Raw genomic sequence first — 12,015 nt, 5'->3', positions numbered from 1 at the left:
AACGGCACATGGAGGTTTTACCTTATAAGGGTGAGGAATTGTTTGGGGACGGTCTCCCGGACCTAGTTTCCACAGCTACGGCTGGGAAGTCAAATTTTTTGCCATATATTCTCTCACAACCTAAGAAAGCACAGTATTACCAAATGCAGTCCTTTCGATTGCAAAGAGGCAAGAAAGTCCGAGGTGCGTCCTTTCTTGCCAGAGGCAGGGGTAGAGGGAAGAAGCTGCACAATACAGCTAGTTCCCAGGAACAGAAGTCCTCCCCGGCTTCCTCTAAATCCACCGCCTGACACTGGGGGCACGTCTCCGACATTTCAGCCACCAGTGGGTTCGATCACGGGTGGATCCCTGGGCTATACAGATTGTATCTCAGGGATACAAGCTGGAATTCGAAGTGATGCCTCCTCACCGTTACCTCAAATCGGCCCTGCCAGCTTCCCCCTTGGAGAGGGAAATAGTGTTAGCGGCAATTCACAAATTATATCTCCAGCAGGTGGTGGTGAAGGTTCCTCTCCTTCAACAGGGAAGGGGTTACTATTCCACAATGTTTGTGGTACCGAAACCGGACGGTTCGGTCAGACCCATTTTGAATTTAAAATCCCTGAACATTTACCTGAAAAGGTTCAAGTTCAAGATGGATCGCTCAGAGCGGTCATTGCAAGCCTGGAAGAGGGGGATTTTATGGTGTCTCTGGACATAAAGGATGCTTACCTGCATGTCCCCATTTATCCACCTCATCAGGAGTACCTCAGGTTTGTGGTACAGGATTGTCATTACCAATTCCAGACGTTGCCGTTTGGTCTCTCCACGGCACCGAGAATATTTACCAAGGTAATGGCGGAGATGATGGTGCCAAGGAGTCACAATTATCCCATACTTGGATGATCTCCTCATAAAGGCGAGGTCCAGAGAGCAGTTACTGATCAGCGTAGCACGCTCTCGGGAAGTGTTACAGCAGCACGGCTGGATTCTGAATATTCCAAAGTCGCAGCTGATTCCTACGACGCGTCTGCCCTTCCTGGGCATGATTCTGGACACAGACCAGAAGAAGGTTTTTCTCCCGACGGAGAAGGCTCAGGAACTCATGACACTGGTCAGAGACCTCTTAAATCCAAAACGGGTGTCGGTGCTTCACTGCATGCGAGTCCTGGGGAAGATGGTGGCATCATACGAGGCCATTCTCTTCGGCAGGTTCCATGCGAGGACCTTTCAATGGGATCTGTTGGACAAGTGGTCCGGATCACATCTACAGATGCATCGGCTGATCACCCTATCCCCCAGGGCCAGGGTGTCTCTTCTGTGGTGGCTGCAGAGTGCTCACCTTCTCGAGGGTCGCAGATTCGGCATTCAGGACTGGGTCCTGGTGACCACGGATGCAAGCATCCGAGGGTGGGGGGTAGTCACACAGGGAAGAAATTTCCAGATTGCCAGTCGGTGGGAGCGGCCACAGGTGGACATGATGGCATCCCGCCTCAACAAAAAACTACAGAGGTATTGCGCTAGGCTAAAAGACCCTCAGGCAATAGCTGTAGACGCACTAGTGACACCGTGGGTGTTTCAGTCGGTTTATGTGTTTCCTCCTCTTCCTCTCTTACCCAAGGTGCTGAGAATCATAAGGAAAAGAGGAGTGAGAACAATACTAATTATTACGGATTGGCCAAGAAGGACTTGGTATCCAGAGCTGCAAGAAATGCTCACAGAGGACCCATGGCCTCTGCCTCTAAGACAGGACTTGTTGCAACAGGGGCCCTGTCTGTTCCAAGACTTACCGCGGCTGCGTTTGATGGCATGGCGGTTGAACGCCGGATCCTAGCAGAAAAAGGGATTCCGGATGAGGTTATTCCTACGCTAATAAAGGCTAGGAAGGACGTGACGGCTAAACATTATCACCGTATATGGCAAAAATATGTTGCTTGGTGTGAGGCCAGGAATGCCCCTACAGAGGCCTAAAATTGGGGTCCATTAAGGTCCAGATTTCGGCCCTATCAATTTTCTTTCAAAAAGAACTGGCTTCTCTGCCTGAAGTTCAGACGTTTGTAAAGGGAGTGCTGCATATTCAGCCCCCGTTTATGCCTCCAGTGGCACCTTGGGATCTTAACGTGGTGTTGAGTTTCCTGAAATCACACTGGTTTGAGCCACTTAAAACCGCAGAGTTAAAATATCTCACGTGGAAGGCGGTCATGCTATTAGCCTTGGCTTTGGCGAGCCGTGTGTCAGAATTGGCGGCTTTGTCACATAAAACCTCCATATGGACAGGGCAGAATTGCAGACTCGTCCGCAATTTCTGCCAAAAGTGGTGTCATCTTTTCATATGAACCAACCTATTGTGGTGCCTGTGGCTATTCGTGACTTGGAGAATTCCGAGTTACTGGATGTAGTCAGGGCTTTGAAGGTTTATGTCGCCAGAATGGCTAGAGTCAGGAAAACTGAGTCGCTGTTTATCCTGTATGCATCCAACAAGCTGGGTGCTCCTGCTTCAAAGCAAACTATTGCTCGCTGGATCTGTAACACGATTCAGCAGGCTTATTCTGCGGCTGGCGTGCCGCCTCCAAAATCAGTAAAAGCCCATTCCACAAGGAAGGTGGGCTCTTCTTAGGCGGCTGCCCGAGGGGTCTCGGCGTTACAGCTTTGCCGAGCGGCTACTTGGTCGGGTTCAAACACCTTTGCAAAGTTCTACAAGTTTGATACCCTGGCTGAGGAGGACCTTGAGTTTGCTCATTCGGTGCTGCAGAGTCATCCGCACTCTCCCGCCCGTTTGGGAGCTTTGGTATAATCCCCATGGTCCTTACGGAGTCCCCAGCATCCACTAGGACGTTAGAGAAAATAAGATTTTACTTACCGGTAAATCTATTTCTCGTAGTCTGTAGAGGATGCTGGGCGCCCGTCCCAAGTGCGGACTTCTTCTGCAATACTTGTATATAGTTTATTGCTTATATAAGGGTTATTTTATGGTTGCATCAGGTTTATCTGATGCTCTGTTGTTGTTCGTACTGTTAACTGGGTAAGTTTATCACGAGTTATACGGTGTGATTGGTGTGGCTGGTATGAGTCTTGCCCTGGATTCCAAAATCCTTTCCTTGTACTGTCAGCTCTTCCGGGCACAGTTTCCTTAACTGAGGTCTGGAGGAGGGACATAGAGGGAGGAGCCAGTGCACACCAGTATTCCTAATTCTTACTTAAAGTGCCCTGTCTCCAGCGGAGCCCGTCTTTTCCCCATGGTCCTTACGGAGTCCCCAGCATCCGCTACGGACTACGAGAAATAGATATACCGGTAAGTAAAATCTTATTTTCTTCTAGTCCGTAGAGGATGCTGGGCGCTCGTCCCAGTGCGTACTTTACCTGCAATTTTGTTCATTTTGGTTACACAAGTTGTGTTACATTTGTTTTCAGCATGTTGCTGTAAATGGTTCATGCCTGTTGGCGTGTGTTATGTTGAATGCCATGTTGTGCAGCATGGTTGAGGTGTGAGCTGGTAAGTATCTCATCACTAGTGTTAAAGTAAATACTTTCCTCGAAGTGTCCGTCTCCCTGGGCACAGTTCCTATAACTGAGGTCTGGAGGAGGGGCATAGAGGGAGGAGCCAGTTCACACCCATTGAAAAGTCTTAAGAGTGCCCATGGCTCCTGCGGAACCGTCTATTCCCCATGGTCATGAAGTGGACCCCAGCATCCTCTACGGATTAGGAGAAAAGGATTTACCGGTAGGTATCAAAATCCTATGTTCTGCGAGGTACACTGGATTCCACAGGGTGCCCACCCTGACGCACTTAGCTTCTTTGGGTTGGTATTGCATTAGCCGCTGATACCTTCTCCTGTCGTGAGAATGTGTGGTCGGTGGCTACTAACTGTTGTCATCTTTTACCTGCTGCTGCATTGGACTGGTTAACAAAACTGAGCTCCAGTGCATGGAGGCGGGGATATAGAGGAGGTGGCGCTATGCATCCTGGGAACAGTCAAAGCTTTTAGCCTGTTGGTGCCTCGGATCAAAATCCTACTCTACACCCCGATGTTATTCCTGTGGAATCCAGTGTAACTCGCAGAAAGAGATTTAACAAAGGTAAGTTCTTACCATAAATCTCATTATTATTGTTGTTGTTGTTGTTGTTGTTGTTGTTATTATTATTGTTGTCATTATTATAATTATTATACAGGGGGAGCAGCCTGTGGTGTCCAGTTATTATTATACAGGGGGAGTAGCCTGTGGTGTATAGTTATTATTATTATTATTATTATTATTATTATTATTATTATTATTACATAGGGGGAGCAGCCTGTGCTGTCTAGTCATTATTATTATTATACAGGGGGAGCAGCCTGTGGTGTCTTATTATTATTATTATTATACAGGAGGAGCAGCCTGTGCTGTCCTGTCATTATTATTATTATACAGGGGGAGCAGCCTGTGGTGTCTTATTATTATTATTATTATTATTATACAGGAGGAGCAGCCTGTGCTGTCCTGTCATTATTATTATTATTATTATTATTATACAGGGGAGCAGCCTGTGGTGTCCTGTTATTATAACTATTATTATTATTTAGGGGGAGCAGCCTGTGGTGTCCAGTTATTATTATACAGTGGGAGCGGCCTGTGGTGTTCTGTTATTATTAATCAGATGAAGCGGCCTGTGGTGTCCTGTTATTATTATTATTATTATTATTATTATTATACAGGGGGAGCAGCCTGTTGTGTCCTATTAATATTATTTTTTTGCAGGGGGAGCAGCCTGTGGTGTAATTTTATTATTACTATAAAAGGAAAGCAGAATGGGAAGTCCTGTTGTTATTAGTGTTAGACAGAGGGAGCAGGTTTTTTGTGTATGGTTATTATTATACAGGGAGAGCAGCTTGTGGTGTCCTGATATTATTATTATTATTATTATTATTATTATTATTATTATAATACATTGGGAGTGGTGGTGATGTCCTAAAATACAGGAGGAATGGACTGAGGTGTCCTGCTTTTAAAGGCAAGTGTTATTATTTTTATACTGGGTAGCAGCCTTTAGTGTTATTATTATTATTATGATTATTATTATATGTAATTGTGGGGATTGAAAAATGTTCTCAAATTCTAGGATATATTAAAGCAGGGACCATAATATCCCTGGCATGTGTAACAGATGATAATTGCAGCAGTATGAAGCAAATGTATATCAGACTCCTGGAAGTGTCACTGTGACATCACTTATATCTATAGTTATAATACAGGGACCTGACTGGGGAGGTGATGGGATCTGGGAGTGTCACAGTGACATCACTTATATCTATAGTAATAATACAGGGACATGACTGGGGAGATGGGGGGATCTGGGTGCGTCACAGTGACGTCACTTATATCTATAATAATAATACAGGGACATGACTGGGTAGGTGATGGGATCTGCGAGTGTCACTGTGACATCACTTATATCTATAGTAATAATACAGGGACATGATTGGGGAGGTGAGGGGATCTGGGAGCGTCACAGTGACATCACTTATATCTATTACAGGACATGACTAGGGAGGTGAGGTTATCTGGGAATATTTACAGTGATATTGATGTCTCCCCCATTTCGCAGGATTACACTGTGTCACGATCCGGGTATCTGGACGCCATTACTTACCCTTCAGATGCCTCCTAAGGCGGGCTCAGCGTTCCAGGACCAGATTCCGCTGTTCCTGAGTTTCCACATGCAGAGTGTCAGAGTGGTGTTTTCATCAGCCGCGGCCTCCGCTGTGCCCGCGTGGTTAAATGTGCATCTATCAGCCTGGCGTCTCCTGTCTCCGGTGGCCGGCGCCGCCATTACTGTTTCCCAGACCACATGGATTACAAACCAAACTTCCCTCCAAGTGTCTGCATGGGCGCAGCCATCTTGGATTCTGTCATCTGATCATTTCCACCAATCTGCTGTTTGTATTGTTGATTTGCATAATTGCCTAGCCAACCCCTTCCTTGCTGCAGGTATAAGTAAGCTGTGCCTGAGCAAGGAAGACGTCAGTGCTTTGGTTGTCAAACCTAGTTCCTGTTTGTCTCTCTTCTATGATTGTCTTCCAGGTTCCAGCTCCTGTCTCAAGACTTCCACCATAGAGACCCGCACCAGCATTCCACCTGCGGTGTAGCCTGACTCTCCAATCCATTGTGGATTCATCTGTTTCCAGCTACAACACTACCTGCTTCCAGCCTCAGCTTCCAGCAGAATACAGCTTCCCTTAAAGGGCCGGTGTCCTTTCTACACTTTACCACTCTCCACCGGAATTATTATTTCTCCACTCTCAAGTTCTACATTTCAGTTCACATTTCATCGCTCCCAAAGTTCATTTATTATTTAACTGGTTCCAGCCAGTATCCACTCCGTGCTAACAACAGTCTGGTTCCAGCCAGTATCCACAGCAGCTGTTTTACCTTCAGCAACCCAGCTCTTCCTGGAACACCAGCTGGTACAATCCTGGGTTATCTCCATTGCTACAGCCGGGCCTGGTAAGGACTTTCCATCTAGAAGATCATAAGAACTATCTCACACTACCAGTGCCCTGTGGCTCCTGCCATGCTGTAGTACTCAGGAACTGTATTTATTCTTTGCTGACTTTTACGTTTTCTTTTATTGCTGCTGTGATGCGGAGTTGTCATAATAAACATCATTGACTTTTATCTAAGTTGTCGTGGTCACGCCTTCGGGCAGTTATTATTCATGTTACTTACATGTCCAGGGGTCTGATACAACCTCCCAGGTTCCGGTACATCTCAGCCCCTACAACTGAGGCTGCCTCCCGTCAGCTCAGGCCCTCAGTTGTGACAGTAAGCACTGACCTAATGAATCCAGCCGGAGACCAGGATCAAGCGGCCAGGCCGATGCAAGAACTGGCAGCCCGACTAGAACATCAGGAGGCTGCACAGGGCCACATCATCCGCTGTCTCCAGGATCTCTCTACTCGGCTGGATGGGATTCAGACCACTCTCCGTGGATCAGGCGCGTCTGGTGCGTCAACCACAGTGACTCCAGCTATAACCCCACCCACCTTACCCATTCCTGCTCCACGTCTTCATCTTCCAACGCCAGCAAAATTTGACGGATCTCCAAGATTCTGCAGGGGATTTCTCAACCAGTGTGAGATTCAGTTTGAGCTACAACCTGGCAATTTCCCCAGTGACCGTACAAAAATTGCCTACATTATTTCTCTTCTCAGTGGCTCAGCCCTCGATTGGGCATCACCGTTATGGGAGAGGTCCGACACCCTGCTATCTTCTTACACTGCATTCGTGTCAACATTCAGGCGCATCTTCGACGAGCCAGGCCGGGTAACTTCAGCTTCGTCTGAGATTCTCCGTTTACGCCAGGGATCACGTACTGTAGGACAATATCTTATACAGTTCCAGATCCTGGCATCCGAACTGGCATGGAACGACGAGGCCCTGTATGCTGCATTCTGGCATGGTTTATCCGAGCGTATTAAAGATGAGTTAGCTACCAGAGACTTACCCTCCAAGTTAGATGAGTTAATCTCACTTTGTACGAAAGTTGACTTACGTTTCAGAGAGAGAGCAACTGAGCGTGGAAGATCATCTGCTCCAAAATCTTCTGCTCCTCCTCCTCGCCAACTGTCACCAACTAAAGATGAACCCATGCAAATTGGCCGTTCCCGTTTAACTCCTGCTGAGCGCCGAAGACGTCTCTCCGAGTTTCTCTGTTTGTACTGTGCAGCTCCGTCTCACACCATTAATGCCTGTCCCAAACGTCCGGGAAACTCCAAATCCTAGCTCGCCAAGGAGAGGGCCGGCTAGGAGTAATGATCTCCTCTCCATCTCCTCAAGATTGTAACTTCCCAGTCTCGCTTCAAGTTGCTCAACGTTATCAGAACGTCATTGCCCTCCTGGATTCCGGAGCAGCTGGGAACTTTATTACCGAAGCCTATGTTAAACGGTGGTCCCTACCCACCGAGAGACTTCCTTCGTCCTTTTCCTTAACTGCTGTGGATGGCAGTAAAATTTTTGATACAGTTATTTCTCTAAGGACTCTACCAGTTCGTCTGAGAGTGGGAGTTCTTCATTCCGAACTTATTTCACTTTTAGTGATTCCAAGAGCCACACATCCTGTGGTCCTGGGCCTTCCATGGCTCCGTCTTCACAATCCTACAATTGATTGGACGACTACGCAAATCCTGGCATGGGGTTCCTCCTGTACTAAGACATGTTTGTTTAAAGTGTTGCCTGTCTGTTCCTCCTCCCCCAGGTCGTCTGATGTTCCACCTCCTCCATATCAAGATTTCACGGATGTGTTCAGTAAAGCTTCTGCTGATATCCTTCCCCCTCATAGAGAATGGGACTGCCCGATTGATCTCGTTCCAGGGAAGGTTCCACCTCGAGGCCGAACTTATCCGTTGTCTCTCCCCGAGACGCATTCTATGGAGGAATACATAAAAGAGAACCTAGCAAAGGGGTTCATTCGACCTTCTTCTTCTCCAGCCGGCGCAGGCTTCTTTTTTGTAAAGAAGAAAGATGGTGGTCTGCGGCCGTGCATCGACTACAGAGGTTTGAACGACATTACCATCAAGAACCGCTATCCTTTACCCCTGATTACTGAGCTCTTTGACAGAGTTAGCGGAGCTACCATCTTTACAAAGCTGGACCTGAGAGGTGCATACAATCTCATCCGGATCCGTGAGGGTGACGAGTGGAAGACCGCATTTAACACCCGTGACGGACATTATGAGTACCTCGTCATGCCCTTCGGATTGAGCAATGCTCCAGCTGTCTTCCAGCATTTCGTCAATGAGATCTTCAGAGACATTCTATACCGTCATGTCGTGGTCTATCTAGATGATATCCTCATTTTTGCCAACAATTTAGAGGAACATCGTTTCTGGGTAAAGGAGGTTCTGTCCCGTCTCCGTGTCAATCATCTCTACTGCAAATTAGAGAAATGCGTCTTTGAAGTCAAGTCCATTCCGTTTCTAGGGTACATTGTGTCCGGTTCCGGACTAGAGATGGATCCTGAGAAACTACAAGCAATCCAGAATTGGCCAGTACCCTCAACCCTCAAAGGGGTCCAGAGGTTCTTAGGGTTCGCCAATTATTACCGAAAGTTTATACGAGACTTTTCCACCATTGTGGCGCCTATTACTGCTTTCACCAAGAAGGGTGCTAACCCGTCCAAGTGGTCTGAAGAAGCCATGCAAGCTTTTCATCTTTTAAAACAGAGGTTCATCTCTGCACCTGTCCTGAAACAGCCTGACGTCGACTCTCCTTTCATCTTAGAGGTGGATGCCTCCTCCGTTGGAGTAGGAGCGGTCTTATCTCAGAGGGCTAAAGATGGTCATTTACATCCTTGCAGTTTCTTCTCACGGAAGTTCTCCCCAGCGGAGCGCAACTATGCCATTGGCGACCAGGAGTTGCTAGCCATCAAGCTCGCTCTAGAGGAGTGGAGATATCTGTTGGAGGGAGCTTCTCATTCAATCACCATCCTTACAGACCACAAGAACCTTCTATATCTAAAAGGCGCACAATGTCTCAACCCTCGTCAGGCCAGATGGGCACTTTTCTTTTCCAGGTTTGACTTTAAACTCCAGTTCTGTCCGGGCTCTCAGAATCGCAAGGCCGATGCCCTTTCCCGCTCATGGGAGCAAGAAAATGAGTCAGAGTCTTCAGACAAGCATCCTATTATAAATCCGTTGGCATTCTCCACGGTAGGGATGGACTCTACGCCCCCATCAGGGAAAAGTTTTGTGAAGCCGACACTAAGGAAGAAGCTCATGCATTGGGCCCATGCTTCCCGTTTTGCCGGACATACAGGTATCCAAAAAACCCTGGAGTTTATCTCTAGGTCCTATTGGTGGCCAACTCTGAAAAAGGACGTTTTGGAGTTTATTGCATCTTGCCCAAAGTGTGCTCAACATAAAGTATCCCGCCAGTCGCCTGCGGGGCAACTGGTTCCACTATCTGTTCCCCGTCGACCATGGACCCATTTGTCGATGGATTTTATTACAGATTTGCCCATGTGCAACAAGTTCAATACCATCTGGGTGGTAGTTGACCGGTTCACCAAGATGGCACACTTCATTCCTCTCACCGGTCTTCCGTCAGCTTCCAAGTTGGCTCAAGTATTCATACAAGAGATCTTCCGACTCCACGGTCTTCCAGAAGAAATTATCTCAGATCGAGGAGTTCAATTCACAGCCAAATTCTGGCGAAGTTTATGTCAAGTCCTCCAAGTCAAGTTAAAGTTTTCCACGGCTTACCATCCTCAGACCAATGGTCAAACTGAGAGGGTGAATCAGGACTTGGAGGCCTTCCTCCGCATCTATGTGTCCTCCTCTCAAGATGACTGGGTTCAATTACTTCCCTGGGCCGAGTTCTGTCATAACAACCAGTATCATTCTTCATCTTCTTCAACACCATTCTTCACCAACTTTGGATTCCACCCTAAAGTCCCTGAGTTCCAACCGCTTCCAGCAACTTCTGTTCCCGCAGTGGATATCACCTTGCATCAGTTTGCCAATATCTGGAAGAGCGTACGATCAGCTCTGCTCAAGGCATCGTTCAGGTACAAGAAGTTTGCGGATAAGAAGCGTCGAGCAGTTCCTGCTCTCAAGGTGGGTGATCGGGTATGGTTATCCACGAAGAATTTGAGGTTAAGAGTTCCCAGTATGAAGTTTGCACCTCGCTACATCGGTCCTTTTAAAATTGATCAAGTCATCAATCCTGTTGCTTACAGACTCCAGTTACCTCCCTTCTTAAAAATACCCAGGACATTCCATGTTTCCCTGTTGAAACCGCTAATCTTGAATCGGTTTCATTCCTCACTTCCACCAACTCCCAAAGTCCAAACTCAACGAGGCGTTGAGTATGAAGTGGCCAAGATCCTGGACTCACGTCACCGTTACGGTCAACTTCAGTATCTCATTGACTGGAAGGGCTATGGTCCTGAAGAACGCTCTTGGACCAATGCCTCTGACGTCCATGCTCCTGCCTTGGTCCGAAATTTCCACGCAAAGTTTCCTTTAAAGCCTAAGAAGTGTCCTGGGGCCACTCCTAAAGGGGGGGGTGCTGTCACGATCCGGGTATCTGGACGCCATTACTTACCCTTCAGATGCCTCCTAAGGCGGGCTCAGCGTTCCAGGACCAGATTCCGCTGTTCCTGAGTTTCCACATGCAGAGTGTCAGAGTGGTGTTTTCATCAGCCGCGGCCTCCGCTGTGCCCGCGTGGTTAAATGTGCATCTATCAGCCTGGCGTCTCCTGTCTCCGGTGGCCGGCGCCGCCATTACTGTTTCCCAGACCACATGGATTACAAACCAAACTTCCCTCCAAGTGTCTGCATGGGCGCAGCCATCTTGGATTCTGTCATCTGATCATTTCCACCAATCTGCTGTTTGTATTGTTGATTTGCATAATTGCCTAGCCAACCCCTTCCTTGCTGCAGGTATAAGTAAGCTGTGCCTGAGCAAGGAAGACGTCAGTGCTTTGGTTGTCAAACCTAGTTCCTGTTTGTCTCTCTTCTATGATTGTCTTCCAGGTTCCAGCTCCTGTCTCAAGACTTCCACCATAGAGACCCGCACCAGCATTCCACCTGCGGTGTAGCCTGACTCTCCAATCCATTGTGGATTCATCTGTTTCCAGCTACAACACTACCTGCTTCCAGCCTCAGCTTCCAGCAGAATACAGCTTCCCTTAAAGGGCCGGTGTCCTTTCTACACTTTACCACTCTCCACCGGAATTATTATTTCTCCGCTCTCAAGTTCTACATTTCAGTTCACATTTCATCGCTCCCAAAGTTCATTTATTATTTAACTGGTTCCAGCCAGTATCCACTCCGTGCTAACAACAGTCTGGTTCCAGCCAGTATCCACAGCAGCTGTTTTACCTTCAGCAACCCAGCTCTTCCTGGAACACCAGCTGGTACAATCCTGGGTTATCTCCATTGCTACAGCCGGGCCTGGTAAGGACTTTCCATCTAGAAGATCATAAGAACTATCTCACACTACCAGTGCCCTGTGGCTCCTGCCATGCTGTAGTACTCAGGAACTGTATTTATTCTT

The 12,015-nt window shown here is 47.5% G+C and overlaps 1 protein-coding gene across 1 annotated transcript in view; it reads left to right on the top strand.

Moving 5' to 3' along the window:
* Nucleotides 1-12,015, top strand: part of LOC135056945 (uncharacterized) — a 904,883-nt gene that overhangs the window by 251,498 nt on the left and 641,370 nt on the right. The window lies entirely within an intron of this gene.

Source organism: Pseudophryne corroboree, chromosome 3, assembly GCF_028390025.1.
Source record: "Pseudophryne corroboree isolate aPseCor3 chromosome 3, aPseCor3.hap2, whole genome shotgun sequence".
NCBI classification, from domain to species: Eukaryota; Metazoa; Chordata; class Amphibia; order Anura; family Myobatrachidae; genus Pseudophryne; species Pseudophryne corroboree.
This window is presented reverse-complemented; position numbering and strand designations above follow the sequence as displayed.